Source organism: Numida meleagris, chromosome 3, assembly GCF_002078875.1.
Source record: "Numida meleagris isolate 19003 breed g44 Domestic line chromosome 3, NumMel1.0, whole genome shotgun sequence".
Taxonomy (NCBI): domain Eukaryota; kingdom Metazoa; phylum Chordata; class Aves; order Galliformes; family Numididae; genus Numida; species Numida meleagris.
In genome coordinates, this window is record NC_034411.1 from 99,551,799 (window position 1) to 99,577,213 (window position 25,415).

A 25,415-nucleotide genomic window follows, 5' to 3' on the forward strand; every position below is an offset into this window, starting at 1 on the left:
TCTTCATTAATGACATAGATGATGGAATCAAGTGCACCCTCAGCAAGTTTGCAGATGACACCAAGCTGAGCAGTGCAGTTGATACATTGGAGGGAAGGGAACCCATCCAGAGGGACCTGGACAGGCTGGAGAAGTGGGACCACGAAAACCTAATGAGGTTCAACAAGGCCAAATGCAAGGAGCTGCACTTGGGCTGGGGAAATCCCAGGTATTTATACAGACTGGAGGAAGAACTCCTTGAGAGCAGCCCTGCGGAGAAGGACTTGGGGGTCCTGGTGGAAGAGAAGCTAGACGTGAGCCAGCAGTGTGAACTGGCAGCCCAGAAGGCCAACTACGTTCTGAGCTGCATTAAAAGAGGAGTGATCAGCAGGGAGAGGGAGGGGATTGTCTCCCTCTCCTCAGCTCTTCTGAGGCCCCATGTGGAGTACTGCATCCAGGCCTGGGGCCCTCAGTACAAGAAAGACGCAGAGCTCTTGGATCGGGTCCAGAGGAGGGCCACCAAGATGATCAGAGGGCTGGAGCACCTCTCCTATGAAGAAAGGTGGAGGGAACTGGGTTTGTTTAGCTTGGAGAAGAGAAGGCTCTGGGGAGACCTCATTGTGGCCTCCCAATACTTGAAGGGAGTGTATAAACAGGAGGGTGAATGATTGTTTACATGGGTGGATAGTGATAGAACAACAGGGAATGGGTTTAGACTAAGACAGGAGAGGTTTAAGTTAGATGTTAGGAGGAAGATTTTCAGACAAGGGGTGGTGATGCACTGGAACAGGTTACCTGTTGGAGGTTGTGGATGCCCCGTCCCTGGAGGCATTCAAGGCCAGGCTGGACGTGGCTCTCGGCAGCCTGGCCTAGTGGTTGGTGACCTTGCACACAGCAGGGGGGTTGAAACTCGATGATCCTTGAGGTCCTTTTCAACCCAGGCCATTCTATGATTCTATGATTCTATGATACAGGAGAACCTCGTGGGGTTCAAGGTTTTGCACGTGGGTTGCAGCAACCCCCACTATGTTTGGCCACTGTCCTATTCTTGTTCAGCCTAATAGTATAAATGTAGCTTCTATATTTATAATATAATAAAGAAATACATAAAATAGAGTTTTAAATTCACTGCATTAATACTTAGCATTAATTTCCTTAGTAAAACCATTCTTCAACTCTAAAGTCTCCAATGATGACCTGGGTTTGACCCCTATCCAATATTTCTGTTTATTACATAAGATTAGTCTTCCTACACTATTTTTGGTGTTAGAAGCCTCCAATGCAATCAAGGATAGTTAGGAAAAAAAATGTGTTTTGTCATTGAGTCAACAGATTCACATCCCTAAAAGCAAGGTAGATATCCCAAGTTTTATATTATTTTTATTGATTTTTTCATACATTAAATTTAAGGATTTTAAAGCTTTCTTTTTGCCTTGAAGCCTACTGTTATAAATTGAAAATACTATTAACAAATTTATAACTATTTTTGCTTGAATTCTATATAAATTTATATCATCAAATCCTGAATAGTTTATCTTATAGGAAGATGTTTTGTATGTATTTTAATAAGCGTGCCTGAAAAACACAATTATGAGCATGACAAAATAAATTATGCATCACTGATTAAAGAGAAATGTGCATTATAATTAGATATAAGCAATATCAGAAATGTTGGGCAAAGAAGAAAGGAAGAAAACTTTGTATAGATCAAGGCAGAGATTTGTAATTCTCACACTCATAAAAGGTAATCTAGTCCATTCAGCTTTATGTTTTGGTCTGCAAATGCATTACAATTATTTGCTTTCCTTATGGTTGCACTCCAAATGAAGTTTAAAGATCCCAGTTCTAAAGATATTAGATATGGTTTCAACAAATCTAGTCCCTTGAAGTTCCATAATAATAATTATAACTTCTTAAAATATAAATTTGTATGTGCTAAATTTTGTATATTCTTGTTTTTCAGAATGAACAATTTAGAATACAAAATTATATACCAAAAATATTTTGATGATATTTCTAGTTCAGATATTCTTTTAGAGTGACCAATGACTCATTCCACAAAATGTCTCTGTTTTTCTGGACTAATGTATGCAAGACTTTTGTCAAATGTAGTAAATTATCCTTCAAGACAATAATAATGGCAATGGAAAAGGGCACCTTCAGCCATAAAGTATTTAATTCTGGTGGGGTTTTTTTGTTGGTGTTGGTGTTGCATCATAACAGATTCATTTCAGTTTGATGTTAAGAAAAGCGTTATGGTTTTGCTTTTGCATTATCATAATTTCTATACAAAATGATACTGGGTATCTACAAATTGCTCTTTTGAACAATTGCATATTCTGCTTAACAGGTTTTAGCCCTTAAATCAGGATATAATCTCAAATTAAAATTAAAAGAATTTACCTTGCCATTTTTGTTCAAGTCCAAGCCTTTACTTCCATCCCTTCTTCCTCCGCCTTCAGTTGTTTCAGTAGAAATACTGAATTTGCAAGGAATATAAATTTTTATCTCATTTGTAGTCTACACACCTTTGAAGTAAAAGACCCATAGTCCAGGGTATAGAGCACTGAAGTGGAAAGCTGGATTCTCCTCCCAGCATTGTCTTGACAGTTTGTGAAATTTGTGTAGGATTCACTGTAGCTTATTTTCTGCAGGTATAAAGGGAAGAACAACACCCATTATTTTCTCAAGTTCTTTTGTGATTTAAAAGTGAAAATGAAATGTTAGACTGCAATATACACTAAAATATCCTTGATGTTTCTGTAATCTGTGTAGATACACTTAATATGAAGGTACTTGTTCCCAACAAGTGTCAGCAGAACAGATACACCTTATATTCTGTGCACATAATATTTTTTCATACTGATAAATACTGAAACCATTGGAGTTATCTTTAAATTGGGACTCTTCCACTAACCAGACTCTTCTAAACTGTTTAGTCACTAATTGAAATGAAAGATATATATATATATGTCATCTGTGATGCTTTATTTCTGGCATAGACTTCAGGGTTACAAGCTAGACTACTGCAGGTTGGTATTCATGTCATAAATCACCTTGTTTATTACAGTGTGTTCATAACACAGATAATTATCTCAAATGCTCATGTCACACTCCAGACCAGACACACACAGAAAAGAGATGTAGAATGTCAGCAAAATTCACTCCCCAATCTGGGCTGTGTAGCTCAAACAGTCCTCCTGAAGCTGCTAAGTTGTCACAGCAGTGTTTCCATAAGAATATTTCAGAGTTCTCAACGTGGGAGGTGATTCTTCTCCAAACTCTGAGAAAAACTCCCAAGAAAACACCATCCAATCTCTGCTCTTTTCTGTGCCATCTGTCTCAGTTGTTACTCCATTCAATGAAAGTTGTTCACCCTGTGACTGCCCCAAGAAGAGACCTATATTTACCTGGAGTAGGCAACAGGGGCAAAGGATGCAATTAGGGACAAAAGCAGCTAGAACTTTTTGCTGTCTCCTCCCTCCACCCTCTGCCATGGTGGAATGACAAGACATAGAAGGGCTGTTTCTCTTTTTTTTTCCGATGTAGTCTAGTGCAAGAAGTTCAGGGAAGGAAAAACAGTTTTGGAGCAAGATGTCAAATGGCTGCAGGAATTAGGGGAACTGCTGAAAACAGGGCTGCAGAGGAAGTGCGCTTAGGCAATGCGTTGAGGAAAAGTTGGTCCTCTCTGACTTTGGACTATATGAATCATGGAAGAAGTTTGGGTGGCAGAGAAATATTAACTCTACAGATGGGAAAGTACAAAGAAATAGTGGAAGTTGAACCTATATTTTTGTATGGGGGGTGTACTTCACTGAGGCAAGAGCCAGAATTGATGGAGCACAGACCTGGTTCTGTTCTGGAAGGGAATGAGCAGCAATGGACATCACTCCACAGGAGACTGAATCAAAAAGAAAAAAAAAATCACTTTTGAAAGAGATAAATAGATCAAAAAAGCATTGATTTCATCCTCATTCAAATGGCTCCTGAATATATTTTCTTGCACTTCCTGCCTAAAGTTTCTTAGGTACTAAATGGCACATTCCAAATATAAAACTTCCTCTCCCTGTCATATCATCTAATCTGTACCTTCTCCTCCTCCTGGCTCATAATGGGAAGTCATAACAGCCTGTTTATGGTATCATAAAGGCAGTTACATGACAAAAATTGCAGCCACTAGTAATGATAGTGTTTGTTAGGAAATTGTAAAACATTCAAATGTATGTGGAATTGACTTTAATTAAATCTTGTCAAAAGAATAAATTTTCAGTGCACAAAGCCCACAGCATGCAGGACAAAGCAGTTGTGTTCTTCTAAACAAAAGGCACTTCATGTCAAATTAATTTCCTCTTAAATAGATTAATAACACTCTCTGCTGTACCTCATTATATTTTTCAAACCAAGCCAAGGAGAAAGAAAAAAAAAATTGAACAAGGCTAACCATCTACTCTCATAAAAATTAATGATTATAAAAACTCCATGAAACTCCTATTGTGCCACAGAATAGATATAATGTAAAGAGATTAATGGGACATGAACTCTTTCTCTCTGATATCACTGTCAGAGAGCTGGACCAGCACAAGAGCAACTAAAGATCTTTATTAAAGACATCCAGTTGGTTATGTGAATAGAGCTGGAGTCTCGGTTCATTCTCTAATGGACATGTAACTCATAAAATGTAGAAAATACATGAAAAATCAGCTGGAATTCTCTCTCAGCCAAAAGTATGTTTCATCTTTCTAAACTTGCTTTATAAACAAATCCTTTCCTTTCAGCAGCTTACTGTGTTCAGCTTAATTCTTTCAGATGGTTACAATATAATACTATGGATCATTTACTAAACTCATAAACATGAGGGCTGCTCCAAAAGTAATGCCTTCTATTTTATTATGTTAACCTGTGATGTCAGAAGCAGATGTTGGTAGTATGGCAGTAGAGGATGAACCGTCTCATCAATATCCTGTTACATTGAGTTACCATGTGACAGATAGCAGTAGAGAGGCAGTCCGACAAAATGATGTCTGACACTGAAGTGCATATGAAGCAAAGGGGTGTATGGAATTCCTCCATGTGGACGAAATGGCACTCACTGACATTCACCAACAGTTGCTGAACATTTATGGAGACCAAACAGTGGATGTGAGCAGTGAGGTGATGGGTGGTGCAATTCAGGAGAGGTGAGAGCAACAGTGGGGCACTTCTGCTGGTGCAGGCTGTTAGCAAAATGCATAGCTAATGGTGGTGACTATGTTGAAAAACAGTGTTTTGTAGCTCTGAATTTGTTCTATCAAATAGTGTTATTGTGCTTTTTGTATCTGTTGTGATTTCCATGGAAATAAATAGGAGGCATTACTTTTGGAGCGATCTACGTGTTTATCTTATGATTCGCACAGTGTCCTCAGCTGCTTCTTTTTGCTTTTCTTTTACACTGTACATAAGATCGAAAAAAATCGATCTCCAGAGCCACACAAGGCAAAGACAACAGAAGACTTTCTGAATCCCATGCAGGCTTCTTTGCTGGGAACAGAGTAAATAAACAAAAGAGCAGGAAAGAAAAATATGTTTCAGTTTGGGGAACACCTACACAAGGAATCTCAGAGAAGTCTACAGCCTCTGTCAAAGGTAACCAATGGATCTTGTGTACCTAATACATCTTCTGTACAGATTTCTTACCGTATGCAATTCTGCTTTGCTTATGAGTATGTGCTTGTTTACCGACCTAAAATTAATGCTACTGAAAATCAATATTATACGGATTCCCAAGTCAGTAAAAAGCAAATCTTAGATTTGCATTAGCCTGAACAGTCTTAGTTCTTTTCCCTTTCATTTCTCTTCTTTTCATAGAATGACAAAGGAATTTTATGGAAAAAAAATAATTAAAAAAAAATCATTAGAATACATATGTATTCAGAATCAACAACATGGTTTGTGTCTTCAGTCTGTGGCAAGGAGGTTACTAACCTATGGAGAAGAGATGGTTCTGGTTCAAGGTTTAATCTGTCTAGTAATTATTGCTGTAATTTTTACAACTACTGTATTTCCAGTTGTGTATTTCAAGCTTTAAAATGTTTTCTTTGCTTCACTATTGCCTCATTAATCAGCTAAAACTCTCCTGGGAATTGCAACTCAGGATGGCAACACCAATTTTTAAGTGCATAATCAAAAGCAATGAAAAGATATATAAGAAAAGGTGTTTCTCAAGCTTGAGAGCTTTCTCCTTCCCACGTGTCAAAATAGTTATTAACAGATGAAAGTTTCTAGCGAGTCACCAAAATATATATATATAAAATAAAAATGCATAGAAAATTAATCTAAATTGTTATATAAGAGAAGGAAAAAAAAAAAACAAATGGAGATAAGTACTAAATTTCCTTGTTTCTGCTCTAAAGATTCAAATTAGGTAAAACTTCAAAACACAATTCAATTTCATTACGAAAATCAGTTTGTCTGCCTTGCATAATGACTTGATTGCATTGCCTGTGGTGAGGTGCTGAGCAGCTGTATCTTCCACAGAGAGCAAATAAATAAATAAATCTGATCCCCATCTAGAAAAGCTTTATGGTCAATTTAAGGACGTGTAAAGGTATAGAAGAGACCCAGGACTGAGGTGCTGAACTAAGGCCCCATGAAAAATACAATATGTACTGAAAATATCCCAGTTCTTTTTAACAACAACAACAACAATATATAGTTAACACAAATAGGCAGAACAATGTCTGTTCTTGACAGTCTCAGTTTCAACAGATAACACCATTACCGTATTACTGGAACAAGGGACTGTAGCCATGCCGAGGTTCAGCAGAAAGGCTGACGAGGACATCTCGGTGAGCACATGAACACAGGCACACTGTTCTCTGAAAAAATGTGCCATAAGTCTTTTAACAAACAGATCCTTCTAACTCCATTAAATGTTTGCCATGTATCGCTTATGTTATTAATTTTGAGCTGTATTTCCTCCATCCTGCATTCTTCATTTTTCATTTTATTTAATCCCTGCACCAGTGAAGCAGTAAAAAACTTTCTTAAGTCAAAAAAAAAAATAATACTGAGTAATAGAAACATTTACTTTCTTTGAAGATAATACTAAGCCACAGGTTATTTCCAGTCTACAAGGAGCTGATAAAAAAATACTGTATTAGAGACGATAGCAGGATATAAGGAATGACTCGAATTTAGAGTGAGGGAAGAGACCAGTAGTTCAACCATGCATGCTATTCAACTCATGTAAGTCACTGGCTTGGACTAAGAAAAATATAGGCTTAATTGCAACCATCAATCGTGATGGTATAGCTGCTGCATAATTCTTTTTTTGTAATAATAAATTACCTTCAAAAAATTTAAGATCCTCATTTTCTTTTCAACCTCTTCAAAGATGGACATCATATTTGCCTTTTTGTACCTTTCTGGTATTTCATGTACCACCCCCAACTTACCAATGGAACATATCAATGTGAACTCTGAAACTGCCTCAGGTAGTGCATTACAAATTCTAAAATGCAGATTCTCTAAGGTAATAACTATTTAATTATGGACAATATTGACAAACATGACAAATATTAATTAAAAACAAAAAAAAAAAAGAATGCCCCAGTCATGTATCAGTACATTCCAGGAAGATTCACTTGATTTCTGCTTTGTGATAGGATAAGCTACTGACATAGCAGCATGTCGGGACATCGAAGACTGGCTTAGAAATATCCACATGCAAACTGAACTACACAGATATATGATGGAAGACAGGAAAAACTCGGGGGGAATAACAGTGTCAAATGAAATATTGTATTTGTAAAATTGTATCCCAGTCTACTCTAAAACTGATCACAGGGCTGAATAACCACATTTTTAAACCAGTTTGTTTAATTTGCAACTTTTCTCCTTTTGATAATCTGAACCACAAATTTTGCTATTAAAAATTAAAAAAAAAAATGTTCCACAATGACAGGAGCTTGTGATGCCAAGGCTGTCTGGATTCAGATCATTAGCTGGCTAATACTCTGATTGTATCTTTTCTCAAAGTTGGGAATACTTAAAAGGGCCATCTCACATATGAATTACTGCTCCCTGTCAGAGCTCATTCTGCAGCCTCTGCAGCAGACATGATTCTCTGGCACTTTTTCCTCTTCCTGACCACAGTTTTCACGGTAGTTTTAAGACCTGAGGAATTCTTTTCCTGCTAAAAGTCCAAAGCAGACCATCTTGCTCTCATTAACAAAATGAGAACTCAGAGAGAGTGAATCCTACAATAAAGCATCTTAAGTCAGGTGAGACCGTATAACTAGAATACGTTTACAATGGACTGGGATAGTGGTTTTTTTTTTCCTGAACCATTCCTAATTTTTCTCCCCTAATTGTTGAGAGTATTTTAATAGAATAAGTCTTTGAGACACAAAACTTGAAGGTGTCTAAAAAGCAAAAAATCTCACATCCTACCACTGATGTTTTCTTCTTGCCCTAGCTTTCACCTCCAATGTCAGGAAACACAGAGAGGAAGAAAAGATGTGGACACCTGAGGACTTGTCAGCTCAAAAGCTTCAGACTAAATTCGATCAGTTCCTTCTGTGAGTTAATAATAACATGAACTGTGGGAAAGACCAAGAACAAAGTTTTGCAGACAGAGGTAGAGCTGGAATAACATAGCAGCACATTAACACAGCAAGACAGGGGATAACACAGCAGTGAGCTAACACAAGAAGACAAGGCATTCAGCACATTTTGATACTTGGTACAAGATTCAGAAACACAAGACAGGGCATTAGAAGATCAGCCCACAGCTCACAAACTTCTGCTAGCTATCAGTAGAAAGGCATGTGCAAATGGAGAACTGACACAGAATCCACTTTTCATTGAGCTTCAAAAAATAAAAAGAAAGAGAAAACTCTCAATTAAGTAGTGAAACACATAATTTGTGCTGCCTGTAAAACCAAATTATAATGGTCATGCATTATCACCGATGATTGGACCTTGTCATTAAAACATCCAAATTAAGTACAATATTTTCTTTTTAACTGGCTGATAAAATAGTCATTTTACATTCAAGAAGATGATTTTTGGCTTTTACCTGTTAAGGTCTTGCTTTCACCTAAAAATTCATTTGCAGCAATTTGGAATGTTATTTTTACAGCACAGTTATTACACTGCAGTGGTTCTTCCTGCAAACACTCCTAACACTTAAACGCCTCATTTTGTGAAATACATTGGTCTATTTTAAAGTGGAGGAAGTTAGCTTGGAATTAGTGTAGAATGACAAGGTACATTTATGCAAGGAATTTTTAAAAAGCAAGCATTCTTATGCTGTACAGATTGCACGGTAGATGCGAAAACTTGTTCCCACCCAAATGGTGGGATCACACAAGAACTAGGTATGAATTGCCCCTCATCTCTGCAAATTTCTAAATCCTAAACAAATGCTTGGATGTTTCCTACTGACACCAGCCAAAAATACATATGCTAGGGACCATGATAACTGTTTATAGTTGTGATCACACATCTGTGCTCAAGGCCTGTCCCCTGCCTATGTTTGGTTTACCTCTATGGAGTCAGGCAGAGCCCAATGGGGAATTAAAGCAGGCCAGCTGGGTACTGTGGTTTCATAGCCTCCCTTACTGTACACTGATTCTCTCAGTAAACAAGCTTCAGCCAGGGAGCGAGGACCAAAATCTGTTTTACTGGAGATAAGTAGTGCCTATGAATTTTCTGACAGAGAATCTATGACAAAATTGACTAATGACACAGAACAAAACCTGAGTGTTGCATTCAAAACTGACAAAGCTTAAAATCAAAAACTTGCTTTGGCGCGTCTTTATTTTCACCAGGTCTGAAAGCTTTAATAATTTACTTATGTAAAATGGCTTCATTAATATTTAAGCTCCAAGATGGGTAGGCATGTAGAAAATAACATTAAAGCCATGGCTGTTGTTTTTTCCTTCATTTCCTCTTTAGTCGTGTTTTACAGCTGTAAATACGGAGAGAGACGTATTAAATTTTATATTTATAGCCTTGCTGGCATACTGAAGAAAACCTAAATGACTTCATCTACATGCTACATCATATAAACTGCTGCCTAGGCAGTTACTCTCAAAATGTGATTCCTCAAATACTTGTCCTCATATACAGGCACAGACACAATTGATATTTCCTTATCAGAGAGATATTAACCTTCTCTATAAGCACTATCAAAAAATTCCCCAACATCTGAAATGAGATACGTTTATTCTTGAGGTTAATTATAATCTAGGGAGAGATTTTTTTTTTCTCAAGTGGTAATTTAAAAACAAAAACATTCATAAGAGCTAATTAGTGTTTCTTTCAGTGATTTCCATCTCTTTGTTCTGACACACGTACACTTGTCAGTCACAGGCACTCTCTTTGCATCAGCCTCTGCAGGACTGCCTCTCAATCACACAGACAGCCAGGCAACAGAGCTAGAGGTTGTTTTTTCTAAGTCTAATTCAGGAACGTATATATCTGTCCTTTTCCCTGAGAGTATGAAGAAGGCAGTCACACTGAAATTAAATGCACCTGTTGACTGAAGTGGACTATTTGGCAGAGATAACTGTTCAGCAGTGCTAAACGTTCGTTCTTTCTACAGATTGGCCAGTAATAGTTTGGGGAGGGGGGTCAGGGGAGATTGTTTGTATGATGTTGTTTGTAGGGGGAAAGATAAATTATGCTGAAATAAAAAAAAATATAATGACTAAAGCTTTTATGTATTTAGTCCTTAGCCTAGGGCTGAAGCAGTATAGCTTTTATTATATTGCACTTTAAATTAAAAGGGAGCACTTGGGGAGAGATGGGTGTGATAATCCACATTAGCCACATCTATCCCAGGAAATAAAAAGGTGAAGGCAGAGGCACAGGTGCTGGTGTGCCGCTGTCCATACTGTTTGATATTTAGCGAGCTCCATGTCAAAACGAGCACATGCTTCTCCACATGCCCAGGAACAGTTGTGGGTCAGTGCAGCACCAACAGATACTTTTTATGCAGATATCCCATTTTGAGGCTGTAAGAGAGTGCAGCTGTGCTATGCCAGTTGCCCTAAGGCTGGCTCCTCTCTCTATTTCTTTATCAGTCTGGCTACAACTATTAGCATTTAAAGCAAAACATATGAGAAAATGCGATGAATAGTGGGATTCCTCCACATTTCCTTCTTGGGACATAGAAAACTCCTGATTTCCTCCAAAGAAGTGACATCTCAACTAGACAACTTACAACCAAACAGAAAAGGAGCTTTTCTGCGACAGTTGGAATAGAAGCAGGGCCATTGAACTGTATGCTTTGTATGTAAGACTGCGTGGTTGCGCATTTGCAATTTGCTATATTCTACAAAAGATTAAAAGACACTATTATAGAAATACTATGAGAATACTCGTAAGAAATCAGCAAAGAATGAATGAGGTATTAAAACAATTTTCACATTTGTGAAGACCGAAATTGACATTTGAAGCCAAAAATGCCTCTGAATGGAAGAGCTCTGCAGCACCCTTGGGATGTCAGGATCCGTCCCTGGGCCCTGCAAGCCACACGGAGCTGTCCTGCTGCCACCTGCAGATGAGCAGACAGCATGACAGACTGCAAGCAGTGCGAGAGGCACCCAGAGCTCTGGGATACGCATGAGAGCTGTGTGCATGAGACCGGGTCTCTCTGGAAGGGAATGAGCCAGCTGTTTTCCCAGCAGAGGGAAAGCACAGGAGACTGAGGAGAAGAAGTGTCAAGAATCGGCTGACTCTAGAGATTCACATTCAGGTCTATAGGTTCTTACCTCAAGGTCACCAGCTCAAATGCAACTCACAAGTCATCATTCTACGGAGGCTCATGGTTAGTGTGAGAGGGGATACTGCACAGTCCCGAGCAGTGAAATACCTACTGCTGATATTCTGCTGTGAAGGATACCTTGCCATCCTCATGTAGGAGAGCTGTTCCAGCCTTCTGATCATTCTTGAGGCCGCTCTCCAAAATCTCCACATCTTTCCTGAGTTGGGGCTCCAGGTCTGGTTGCAGTACTCCAGATGGGGCCTCACGAGGGGAGAGCACAGGTAGACAATCTCCTCCATCACCCTGCTGGCCACCCTCTTTTGTTGCAGCCCAAGATACTGTTGGCCTTCCAGGCTGCAAGAACACACTGCTGGCTCATGTTAAGTTTTTCACCTATCAGGACCTCCAAGTCCTTTTTCACAGGGCTACTCTCAGTGAGTTCTCCTAGTCTGTATACATACCTGGGAGTGCCCTGACCCAAGTGCAACACTTTGCACTTGAATTTGTTGTATCTTGGTAAGTTTACATAGACCCACTTTTAAGTTCTTCAAGGTCCCTTTGGATGGCATTCCTTCCTTCTGATATATCAATAGCACCACTCAGTTTGGTACACCCTCATCACAAACTTACTGAGGGTGCACTCAACCCCAAAATCCTACTCATGGAAAAAAATATAGGAGACTGTTTTCCATGGTTGACATTAGAAGTTTTAGTTACTCAATTCCTCTTATTCCTCTTTAAAAAAAACCCAAAACATTAAGTCAAGCCCATGCTGGGTGGCAGTAACATGCAGCCTGATCTCAGGCACCTTAAACTGTGATAGCAGAAGTTTGGGATTGTAGACTGTAAGGAAATGGGACATGTGCAGACATAGTGTTGTCTGCACTGCTGTAGGAGAATTGTAAGACCTTCATGTTCACATGAAATTGCTCCTGGACTGTGGAAGAGCCCTTTTATTAATTTCCACACTGAAATATTTAATAATGTTTGGTTTTGTGTTTTTCTTTTTTTCCAAAAAAACGCTTAGATCCATATGCCAGGCTAAGTGAAACTTTAAAGGTGGATAATGTGTATGCAACATAACTAAATCTATATATGGTAAATAAGAAGGATGCAGTATATCAGCTCTTTAATCTTTAGAGCTATGACTGTGTTGGTGATCTGTTTTTACTTTGCTTAATAAAGTATATACGGAAATAGAAGATATGTCTCTCCTTAACAACTCATCTACATTTTCTGACAACAAATTATTATATAGCTAAAAATTATAAATAGAAATGCTTGGAACATTTGTGGGAATGGAAAAAGGAGTCATTTATATGTTAGAATTTATTCATAATTAAACCATTTTCTAGTGAAGATGTACATAGGCAGATACTCATAAAATATTATTAGAAGGAAATTTTAGAAAAGGTGGCCAAGGAAACCATGCCATTAAGGACAGTGCCAAAACTCAGAGCACAAAAATTATTATTTTTTTCATTATTTCCATTTAGTGTGATTTTCATCATGTGTAAGTAAGATGTTACCTGACTACCCAAGTTTCACTCAGTGCTAAATCATCTGGCAGCCAAACCAAAGCCAGGACAGTGAAAAATATTTGTTTATCATCTTCCTCAGTATGATATAAATTTTTTAAAAGTAATTTCCTAACACAGTATCTAGCTACTATTTAACACATTTTGCTATAAATCCTCAACATCAGCAAACAAGCTATGTACCCATGTGCAATATTGCTCCAAACTGAAAGAATACATACTAAAATGAAAAGGAAGACTAGAGACTGAATTTTCCAACTTTCTACAGAAAAGTTGTTTTAGGAAATATTGCAATTAGAGATCCAACTTATAAAGGGATGAAAATGCAATAAATATCTTCACATTAAATGACGAGTATCCGTTGTTCTGTTTTTATAATTTCATGTACCTGTTTTCATGTAACACACAAAGATAAATGGAGAGGATTCTGAATGTCTCTCCAACATTGATAAAAAAATAAAGAAATAAATTTCTTTATCTCCTGTTTACAGTCAGTAAATATTTGGCTAAGAAATCACTCAATCTCCAATGAAAAAAAAATCCTTTTTTTACTAGAATGAAATATAACAAGTATAATAGTTTCAGAACAAACTCATAGAGAATAATACTTTGTCAGAAGCCTAAGCAATTACTTTGACGTTGTTGTGAGTTTTTAACTTTTGTATGGCAAAACAGTTAGTGACCCATAAAAAAAAAAAACATGACAAAAACAAAAAACAAAACCCCACAAAGCAACAAAAAAAACCACCATGATTTGCACAGAGAATCAAGATTATGGTATTTCATCTGGAAAATAATTCAAATTCCATTTTCTTTTTCCTATTGTTTCCTTTAACATTGAAAATATCCTATCCAACTCAAACAATTCTATGACTGTAATATGATTCTATTACTTTCAGAGCAGCCCTCATAATTTCTATCTTGGCATCACTGGCAGATTTCTAAATCCAAATTATCATGAATAAATGAATAAAGTCTCTATATTTTATTTCTCTTCCAAGCTGCACAGAGGTGCTTTGCAATACAAATTTCAAGCAAATTCCTTAGAGGAAATTCAACATGTGATGCTTCACATCTAGTTAAAACAATAGCGGAGACCAGCCAAGAAGAAAGTCAAATAAACTCTATCATCTTTCACCTTCAGTAACGCATTTACTTAGCACTGCAGCAGGAGGAAGGAAACACACATCCCATTTAAGTCAAAATATTTGGATTATAACATAGCATGCTGCATGAAGATTTGTAGTTCTCAGATTTGGCAGAATCACAATTTCAAAGTCATATGTATAAGGAATGTCAATGCTTCGTTCTGTATTTGTGTTTAAAATATAGCTGACTGTATTTGCAAGCACTTCTCATTTATTATAGATTGTGCAACGAAAAGTGAAACCATCTACTTATGAAATCAAGTATACATCTATTTTATGATTCTAAATGTTGAGACCAAACCACTGGTTTATTTTTCTGCATTTACTCTTCTTCCTGACATTTCTCCTCAGCTCACTTTCTCCTTCTCACATTTTCTCATCTTCAGCTTTTATAACTTCAGTTTTCAAGTCAGTGTACATCTTGTCTGGTTAGCCACCCACCTCTTCACCTTTTATCTACTCATGTGATAAAGAATATCGTTATTGAACCTCTATGTGCCCAAGTAAAGGACAGCTTGTTCACTTTTTATAGTGATAAGGCTCCATCTCTTCCACTCCTTTTGTGTTCTTCCATTAGAGAAGGACAGGACATGGAGGGAACACTTAATTCAGCAGAGGTAATGTCAAAGAAGTAATCAGAAGGCATAAGTGGACTGGAAGCCACAAGTGGACTGGAAGCCACGAAAAAAAAGTCATTGACAAATGCAGTCAAAATATACATAGGTTGCTCTGAAAGTAATGCTTTCTATTTATTTCCATGAATACTACCACAGGTAGTATTGCCTCACTGTGCTCACATCCACTGTTTGGTCTCCATAAACATCAGCAAATGTTGATGAATGTCAATAGGTTCATTCTTTTTTGCATAGAGGAATTTCCACATCACTGTTTATACACACATCCATGTCAGATGCCATTCTGTCAGACTGACCCTCTGCTGCCCCCTGTCACACGGCAATAAAATGTAATGGGATATTGATGGGAAGGTTCAATCTCTACTGCCATCCCACCAACATCCACCTTGAATGTCATGGGCCAGCATCATAAAATAGGAGGCATTACTTTCAGTGCAGCTCTCATATATTAGAATAGGCCATAGTTCCATTTAGAGGTAAATCTAGAGTCTGGTAACTTTCTAAAACCCTAACACTGGGCTACAGTTTCTTGTAGCCTCATAACCCTAAATCAGACATCAAAATATATCTTAAATAAAATATATAGATTCATATATATATTACATGTATCTTAAATTTAAGGCCATGTATTTCACATTGAGAATGACAGCAGAGTCAATGTTCCTGGAAATATTCAGTCCTCAGCTGGAGAAGGCCCCAAACAAGTTGGTATGATTTTGAACCCGACTCTGCTTTGAGCAGTGGGTTGAGCTAGATGACCTCTGAAGATTTCCTCCAACTTAAATTATTTTATAAGTATTTTATCCCTGAGAGTGGTTAGGAGCCTGAATGTAGACATGTCTTTATTCTTACCTGCTTCTGTGTTGAGACAGAGCAAGGAAGATTGAATTAATACTGCGAGGTTGTATATTCTAAACATCCAGCTTCTAAAATGGCTTAAGGACTACTTTTATTTCATCTATCCACAGGCAGGAAAATATGTAACAGGAGATACTGAATCCTGGAAGTTTCTTCTATCTGCAAACCTAAAACATAAACCCCAAACTTGATTAATTTTATCAAGGACTGTTTAAGCCTCAACAGAGTGTATGAATTTGGCAGCCTACACAAACTTTGAAGAGACCAAATCAAGCTAAATGCAAAACCTAATAATTAAATGAATAAACAAATTAACGAGGGCCTAGTTTCATGATAGTTATAGGCCACTTTCAACAAAAGTGAATGTGATGAGCTTCAGCAATGGAAGCTGTCTGAGAAGTAGTTACAGTCATCCAAGCATCTGTAAATGCTGAAGCCAACATATGACAACATGGTGACAACTGTTGCTATTTGCTTACTAGAAAGTGCATATCAGATAGACAATCATAAAAGAGAAAAATAACTTCTTTTCTACTGAGATTTGGTCTTACTCTTATGAATTTTCACTTGTAGATCTTGAAGAAGATATTCAAATATACCTTGAAAAAAAAAGGAAGGTGAAAAAAGGTACACTAACTCTGTCACTTAGAAATTAGATTATCAGAAGTACTTATTCAGATATCTTTTATCATTATGTTTTATGTTGAAAACAATTTCAAATTAGAGAATGTAGTTTATTGAAATATGTTGATTCAGTTCATAAATACAGATTGCAGAAAATAAATAGCTTATTTCAGGTCCAAAATGCATTTCATTCTACTTCAATTAGAAGAATATGTAAAGCAAATGTGGCAAAAAAAACTTTCAATGTACTATAAAATGTAAAATCAATCAGATCAATCTTTAAAACAAGAAATGGACAACTCAGAGTATGTTTCATTATTCCATAGATTTCTTTACATATGTAACATGCAAATTCTTTGAAATCAGATTGAGAAAGTTATATTCATTTTCAACTGCTTGAGCAGCAGGAAAAAAAGAAAAAAAAGGCAAAGTGCACTGCACATGACAAGGGCAGGAATTACTTATTTACAGTCTAATATTGATCTCCCAGGCAAACATTAATCCTCCTGGGCAAAACTAAGCCTACTGGATTACTTCCCCGCAAGTAACAAAAATCTCACAGAAAAGAAATATTAGGTCCTCTTAAATAGAAGTGAATGACATTGTTTATGGGATGATTGCCTGCTTCACTGACATTAGAGTCTCTGATAGGACAGAGCCCAAACATTTTGAGCTAACAAATCAGACTGTACATGCAGAAGATGTAAAAGATTTACAACCTCTGTGATGGTGAGAGGAAGGATATATTTCATACGTATATAGTTACTTCCTAATTACACTCAGTCCTTGCTAAGACTGATGTAATAGGTTCAGCCCCTTTCAACATGCCTGTGACCAGAACGATGTCTATGTATGTTAATAGAAATAAAACAGATGTTGGCTAGTAACAGCAGACTATGTTCTAGAAGCAACATTAAGTTAGACCATAACATACTTTCAATTTCTTTCACTGAAGCCTGTACAGAGGAATATTATTAAACCGAGTTTAGTTCTTCAAAGTCTTGAGGGATTGGGAACTGAAATGTCTTTAAGCCAAATTCTTTCACTGTTGATGGTTTTTAGTATCAGACATTTCATTTCAGTTCAAACAACAACACAAATACAAAAAATAATAATAATCTGGATGTCTTGTCATGAAGAAAATTCTTCACTGAATTGGTAAAGAAAAAAAAAAAGCAGTACTAAAGGAAGTCTCGTTCCACTGAGAAGGGAAGGTCTTTTGGTTTTGGAAATATTTACTTTCCTTTTCTGCTGTCTGAGTTAATTCCTGGATATTTTCAGCCGTTCCATATTTATTATGTCCTTTTAGTCAAATGAGCTTGCTTTAATATTGTATAGTAAAGATGTGTTTGAAAGGTGAAAAACTAAAGAAGATATATACAATTTAGCTGTATCTTCCACAGTTTTTCACTTTCAATTTTCTTTTCAGAATTTCTCTGACAGACTCCAAGTTCAGTTGGCATCTCTGGCAGCTTCTGAAAAGCAGTGGGAAGTTGATCTAACCATCTTGTAAGATGAAAATAGGGTTCTGATATGCATTTAGTAGAACACAGACTGCGCTATTGAGTTTTTAGACTAAATGAATACGCTTAACATATATAACCTATCAAATGGAAGATCACACTTTGCACAAGAGACAAATCTCAGTGGTGCTGACTGAGCTCCTCTCTCCTCCACACACAGAAGACAAGGCTCTACGTGGCAACTATGAGAGGACAGTTGCGATTTCACTATGGGCGCGGTGATCAGCAAAGCTTGCAAAATTATGTTCTAAACTGCTTTTTGAGGGAGCTTGCACCCTGATGCAGCAGCTATTCAGACCTCAGGTTGCATAAGGAACTCTGTAAGTCTGTGCCTCCTAGCCAGAGAAGGGAGACTTCCTGCAATAAGTGTTATGTGGCCGTAAATATTAAAGAAAATTTCCCCAAAGAAGCTCACTTCTGTCTTGGAATTAAGTCTTTGAACAGGAATAAGAAATGAAAATGACCCTGAACTGCCATAATCAGACATCATGATTTCAAACCATTGCACCTGGAAACCAAACAACAAAGTCACCTTCATTAGTGTGGTTCACTTCTGTCTGATGCTGCTAGAAGCAAGGTTCCAAAGTGAATAAATTTTTAAAAAACATAGGCTCTGGAAATACTCAGCTCTTTCTACCAGAATTCATACTGAACATCCTGCTTCTATTGGCATTACCAATGGCTTTATGAGCTCTTCATGAGTGCTTGGGATTTGGTTATGGAAGTTTGGGGGCCAAAGGCACCTGGAAGTCTATGGCCAATGAAACAATAAAATATAGCTGTTATCTGGCTATTTCTGAGTTGTATTCAGCTGTTTTTTTCATTGTCATTTTCTGATCAAAGCAATAGAGAGGATGAATATCCTCATGTGTGTGCAAAAATCCTTTGTGGATGCAAAGGAAGCAACTTGCTATTGAACACCAAAACTTCTCAAATCACATAGGAGCTAAGACATAAAGTGATGCTATTTTTAAATAAAATGGCATGCAACAATTACTGCTACTAAATAATTGCTACCGGTAGATGATAACCATGAGAGTAAGAAAGCATTTTCATTATCCTAGCTTGTCATAGGATAAATAACTATCTCAGAAATTATACAGAATATGCTACATGAAAAAATTATTATCAAGAATTTGCCAGGCATAGAACGTTTCCCAACAGCTAGTGTTATGAGTGTGCTAAATTACAGAAACTCTACAGAGTTTACGCTTTCTCCCTCTGCCTTCAAGAAAACATATACCATGACTTCCAGGGCAGGTGGTAAAGATGTTCTTCGTACACCAGGGGTGCTGGGAGGGAAACTGAGGAGCTGTTAGAATGTATAGAGCAAGAGTAAGTTAATTTTGCAAATGTGGGGATTTCACAATGTGTATTTAAGGGTCCTAAATATATACTCTTCTAAACATACGTTTCAAAAATGCACCTGGTTTTGACATTACTAACTCTCTAAAGCACTCTAACAGAAAACCAGACCTCGCCTGTAGTAATGGCTGAATAAAATAAGCATTTGAAATGGAGCCCAGAAAAGGAGATACCCAGAGATGAGGGCTGTACTGCAAAAAGTTGTGTTCATGGCTTCAGAAGGACGAGGGAAAGTGCAGCATCCTAGGGTTCTTCAATGTCTCTCTAGGAGTCTGCGGCTTGCTTGCAGTGCAAAACTGTTTTGGGCTCACAGTTTTCAAAATTTATGTTTTTCTCACACAGCTGTTACATAAGGAAATATATGTAGTTTGCTCCAAAAGTAATTCCTTATTTATTTCCACAGAAAATACAACAGATGCAAAGAGCACAATAACGCTATATAAGAGAGCAAATTCTCAGCTACAAAATACTAATTTTCAACACAGTCATCAGCATTAGCTATGCTTTTTTTGCCACCTATGAGCTAGAGACTGCATGCCACACTCATAAAAATCTGCACTAGAGGAGGTGCCCCAAGGTTGCTGTCTCTGCTGCTGAAACATGCCACCCACAGCCTCACTGTGCAGTCTCCATAAACATTCAGCAAGCATCAGTGTATGTCAGTGGGTGTCATTTTTTTCCACAGGAAGGAATTCAGGTCCACACCTTTGCTTCATATGCACTTCCATGTTAGATGTCATTTTGTCAGACTGTCATCTGTCACGTGGCAACAACATGCAATGGAATATTGGTGAGAAGGTTCAACCTCTACTGCCATCCCACCAACATCTGCCTCTGAGGTCCTGGGCTAATATAAGAAAATAGGAGGCATTACTTTCGGAGCATCCATTCGATTTATCAGCATTTCTGTTGATCACAGGTAACTGCTGTTCTGTGTTATGTAGTCATCCTCTGCCAGTCTGGGGCCAACTAACACAATTTACAATTTTGTGTGGAAAGGTGAAAGCTTACTCTCAGATCGCCAAACCACAAAAACAAGAATAAGGAACTTCCATTTTCAAACAGTTTTGGCAGCTGTGAACCGTTCTGCCCAAAGATGACATGAAAAGAGAAAAATTAAAAAAGGAAAAAAAAGAAAAAAAGTGAAAAAAAAATACTTGAGACGTGCATGAATTGGCAGTCATAGATTGTCCTAACCCCTACTGTTCTGTGATTCTGTGCACCCTGTCCCAAGATTGTTTCCTGTGCCTCTTCAATGATGTATGGACAGAGGGAGAACAGATCTGAATACCTAGGGAAGTTCAACAACATTGCTCTGAATTGTGTTTTTACAGCATTTGCAGACTTCTCTGGTGGCAATCACCTGTCCCATTTTATTTGTTTTATGTCTTTCCGTTTAACGTTAAAGTTAGAAATAAACATAACAAATTATCTCTAAAAGAAGTAAGCTTACAAAATAGCTTCCATTCTTTAGCATATCCTCTCGTTATTAGTGAGTTTGTTTTATTCTTTGACATTTTTCTTACTGCAACAAAAATGGGGAAAAAAGTAAATATTGCATTGGAAACATGAGAGAAGATGATAGTCACTATTCTGCCTCATACTGATCTCTTCAGAATGAAATCTCTAATGATATATGTATAAGCTATAATAAAAAAATCATTTTATGCAACATTACCTGGTACAACACAGGTTCCATTTTGTAGAAGTCCTACTGTCATAGCAAGCTGTCATTATTTGCAGTATAAATCTTTTATTTCTGAAATACTCAGCATGAAATATTTAAGATTACTGGATGGGGTAGTTAATATTTTGGGGAGACATCTGCTAATATTTTCTAGTCTTGCTGGCAAACTATCTTTACATGAGGAATTTATGACAATATTCAAGGTTTAGGATTTTTCCCTTTTCTTCTCCAATTGCTTCAGCTTTTTGGGGGGATTTAACCCAGCAGGCAGCTCAGCACCACACAGATGTTCGCTCACCCACCTCCAGTGGGATGGGGGAGAGAACTGGAAAGAAAAAAAGGTAAAAGTCGTGGGTTGAGATAAAGAAAATGTAATAGGACAGAAAAGGAAGGGAAAATAAAGAATATACTTATTATTATATATTTGCAGTAATTTAGAGAGAGAGAGTGTATGTACACGCAAAAAGAGTGACGCACAAGGTAGTCACTCACCACTTGCCAACTGATGCACAGTCAGTCTCCAAGAAACAGCAGCCTTTCCTCAGCCAACTCCCTCTGTGTTACTTCCATTGACATATGGCATGTAATACCCCGCTGGCCAGTTTAGGTCAGCTGTCATGGTTCTGTCCCCTGCCAGCTCCTTGTGCTCCCCAGCCCCTCGCTGGCAGGGCAGTAGGAGAGCTGAGAAACTGAAACATCCTTAGCTCTGCGCAGCACTACTCAGTAACAAGAAAACATTGTCATGGTATCATTATTCTCACCCTAAATCCACAAAAAAGCACCATACCAGCTACTCTATCTGAGCCAAAACCAGGACACCTATTTTACAAATGAAGTGGAACCCATTCCATTCTGAAAAAAAAGTAAAAATCTCCCTGAGAGTTTCCAGCATTTCCAGTGAAATGCATTCTAATAATAAAAATGCACAGCAGTATCAAGATCTGTGCTTAACAAATCAAGATTCAGTTCAGGCAAGGAGGAAAATGCAAACTGCAATTATAGCATTCTCTTTGAATACAGTCTCCAGTAAAAAGATAGAAAATAAAACCAAATTACTGGCTTAATTTTTGTAGCCCATCATCACTGATACTGATTTGATATGCTAACCTTCCTAATATCTGTAGCACAAGCAAGTTTGTTGGAAAGAAAGAGCAGAGAAAACAAGTTTGTTTGGGAAAATAAATATATATAAGTACATATATATAAATAAAATTTCCGCTGAGATTCAAAATATTTATCATATTAAAACTCAAATGGCTCACCTGACTGCAGAAATCCTAAGAGTAGTTTTTCAGAAACTTTCAGTTAAGAATTATTAACAGAAATTATTGAATAGTTATCCATTTGCAAACAGAGAGGGATTAATGGCAAAATGGAATTAATTGGCTAGAGTACCTTGTAAGTATTTTTTCAAGTCCACCCTAAAAACAATTTAGGTTTTAGAGTTCTTCTCATTCGTGGTTCTTAAAAGCATTTGAAAAAATGCTTTTTGACAGCTACAGTTTGCCAAGCAACTTGCTAGAACAAAGACCTTGAATTTAACTCATTTAAGTCTAAATAATGCCTATGCAGATATGCTATCACACCTTTGATATATACCGTATTGTTGATTATTGATCCACAAAATTAAATATAATCAGTTTACCACAGAGACAATATTATTGTTGTTAATTATATGGAACACAATAGCATTAGACAAGCAAAGGGGAGCAGGAGACAAACTACTTTTTCTTCCAAATTCTTGTTCCAAGTTCACTCTTGTGATGCTGCATTTTAAACACTGTCAGTTTTCAAATACTGCAAAAATAATTTCTTTTGCATGAAAAGGAATATTTCAGAATCTCAATAAAATCATACCTGTGGTTCTGTCTGGCTTTACTAATGTGCTTTTCATCCAGAAAATAAACATTTTATAGAATATTTATTATATTTATCTTATAATGCATATGCTATATAGGCTATATAGCATACATATAAATATATATATATTTATAAATACTTTATTTTCAGGAGGCTAACACGTATATACACGTATATAGTGGGTAGTTTCTGCTACAGAATAAGCTTTCCAGGGTAGAATCATCATATTTTATTTCTTATTTCCCTTTAATACTTCCATTTCATTAAAAAAGCATGAGCCTAGTTTTGAAGCTACTGTGGAAATGTTTCACAACTCAGAAACAAACAAATTGCACACACAAGTAGCTGAGATCCATTATGCATCTGGTTACCACCAAAGGTTAAAAAAGAGACCAGGAGGTCTGATGGCTTCTTATTGTGGTAAGTTCATACCCTTCCTCTTCCTGAACTCCGACCATTTGCCAGATCTGCTTTAGGTTAGCAAGGCACAGCACCATGACATGGTTAAAACATCCTGTTAAGAAAGAGGCTTATACAACAGTGAAGGAACTGCACCATGCAGGAATGATCCTTGCACACCCAGTCATGGAGTTGTTGGAGCAGGTCCAGAGGAGGGCCACGAAGATGATCAGAAGGCTGGAGCTCTTCCCCTACAAGGACAGGCTGAGAGAGCTGGGGCTGTTCAGCCTGGAGAAGAGAAGGCTCTGAGGAGACCTCATAGCAGCCTTCCAGTACTTGAAGGGGGTCTACAGGAAAGCTGGGGAGGGACTTTTTAGAAGAGCGGGTAGCGACAGGATGAGAGGAAATGGTTTTGAACTGGAAGAGGATAGATTTAGACTAGATATTAGGAAGAAATTCTTTATTGTGAGGATGGTGAGACACTGGAACAGGTTGCCTAGCGAGGCTGTGAATGCCCCCTCCCTCCCTGGAAGCATTCAAGGCCAGGCTGGATGGGGCTGTGAGCAACCTGGTCTAGAGGGAGGTGTCCCTGCCTATAGCAGGGGGTTGGAACTAGATCTTAAAGGTTGCTTCCAACATAAACCACTCTGTGATTCTATGATTCTAATCTGCAAGGGAACCTATCCAGCTCTTCTAGAGAGAATGAAATTACCTCCAGCATTCACAGAGTGCATGCCATCAAAAAAATAACTTCCTAGATAGACTACACTTTTCTCGTAAAACAGCTTTTATCTTTCTTACTTGCGTACTCTTCCCTCCTAGGCTCCTGCCTTGCTGATCAGGCAAGTTCAAGCAGACTAGCTGTGTTTTAAAAGCTTTTCCCAACATGGTTATAATTATTATAGCTCATTCATCTTTCATCCCAGCTATCTTTAATGGAAATACACACAAATGTGATGAAACAGATGGGCAAATCAAACTGGTCATATCTTCTCCATCCCATTGAGTTTCCAGTGTAGTGGTTCTGACCTCTAGAAATCCTGGGAGCAAGGGAGAGGCAGCAGTCCTCCTCCATCAGGTGTCAGAGCAAGTGAATCATTTGATCTCATCTTTCTTCCCGTTGCTTTTGTCTACTTAACTTCTGGATCAATGATTTCTTTTTGTGACTTACAAGACACACATTACACGTGTGTCTGGACCTCCAGTATATGAAAGGAAAGGAACCAGGACTTTCATTATTCCTCCCTGCTCAGTTTCTCGGGGATGACTTATGATGCTTAGCACTCTGCTCACCTGTTACAGAGTTTTTCCTCCAGGATAGTCTTATTGGGAGACTGCAGGGTCGCAGCTGTGAAGAACAAAACAGAAATCAGCATTGAGGGAGAGGAAAACCTTTCCTAAATAACCCTGCAATATGGAGGGGTCCCCATGGCCAGCCGTAACAGTGTTAGTCTGACACCACAGGACTGCTGCTGTGTCAAATCAAAGTACTATTTCTACTAAACATTAACAAACATATTTTTGAAGTTATTCTGACAATAATCTTTTTTTTTTTCTGAGCTTTAGTTCACTTCCCAAAGTAAAACTTATAGTCTGGACTGCTGTAAGTTATAAAACCGTAATAACACAGACTGATTTTAGTGAGCAATGAAATCTCTAAACGGAAAAAAGTATGTAAATATATTGCACGAACACAGGTAATATAATCTGAAAGTGTCATAATTTTTATTTCAGCTGATAAAATCACACCAAGCAGACAAAAAGAAGAAAAAATCAAAAATTTCTTTGAAGGTGCCCGTATAAAATAAAATAGAAAAGATACAATACTTGAACAATGAACGTATTTTTCCTAATTTTACACATGGTTAAAAATACAGAGTATAGAAAAATAGAATGGTTTGAGTCAGAAGGGACTATATAAAAAATGCAGTTCCAACTCTCTGCTGTGGGCTGGTTGCCACCCGCCAGATTAGGCTGCCCAGGGCCCCATCCAATCTGGCTTTGAACACCCCCAGAAATGGGGCATCCATAGCTTCTCTGGGCAGCC

The 25,415-nt window shown here is 37.6% G+C and overlaps 1 long non-coding RNA gene across 1 annotated transcript in view; it reads right to left on the reverse strand.

Moving 5' to 3' along the window:
• The window catches only part of LOC110396912, a 31,371-nt gene continuing 6,786 nt past the window's right edge, over positions 831 to 25,415 (reverse strand). Inside the window, exons 3-6 of the long non-coding RNA XR_002437355.1 lie at positions 24,662 to 24,716; positions 6,737 to 6,833; positions 3,828 to 3,880; positions 831 to 2,627 (exon numbers count right to left, since the gene is read on the reverse strand). This is a non-coding gene — a long non-coding RNA (uncharacterized LOC110396912). The remainder of the gene's footprint in view (positions 2,628 to 3,827; positions 3,881 to 6,736; positions 6,834 to 24,661; positions 24,717 to 25,415) is intronic.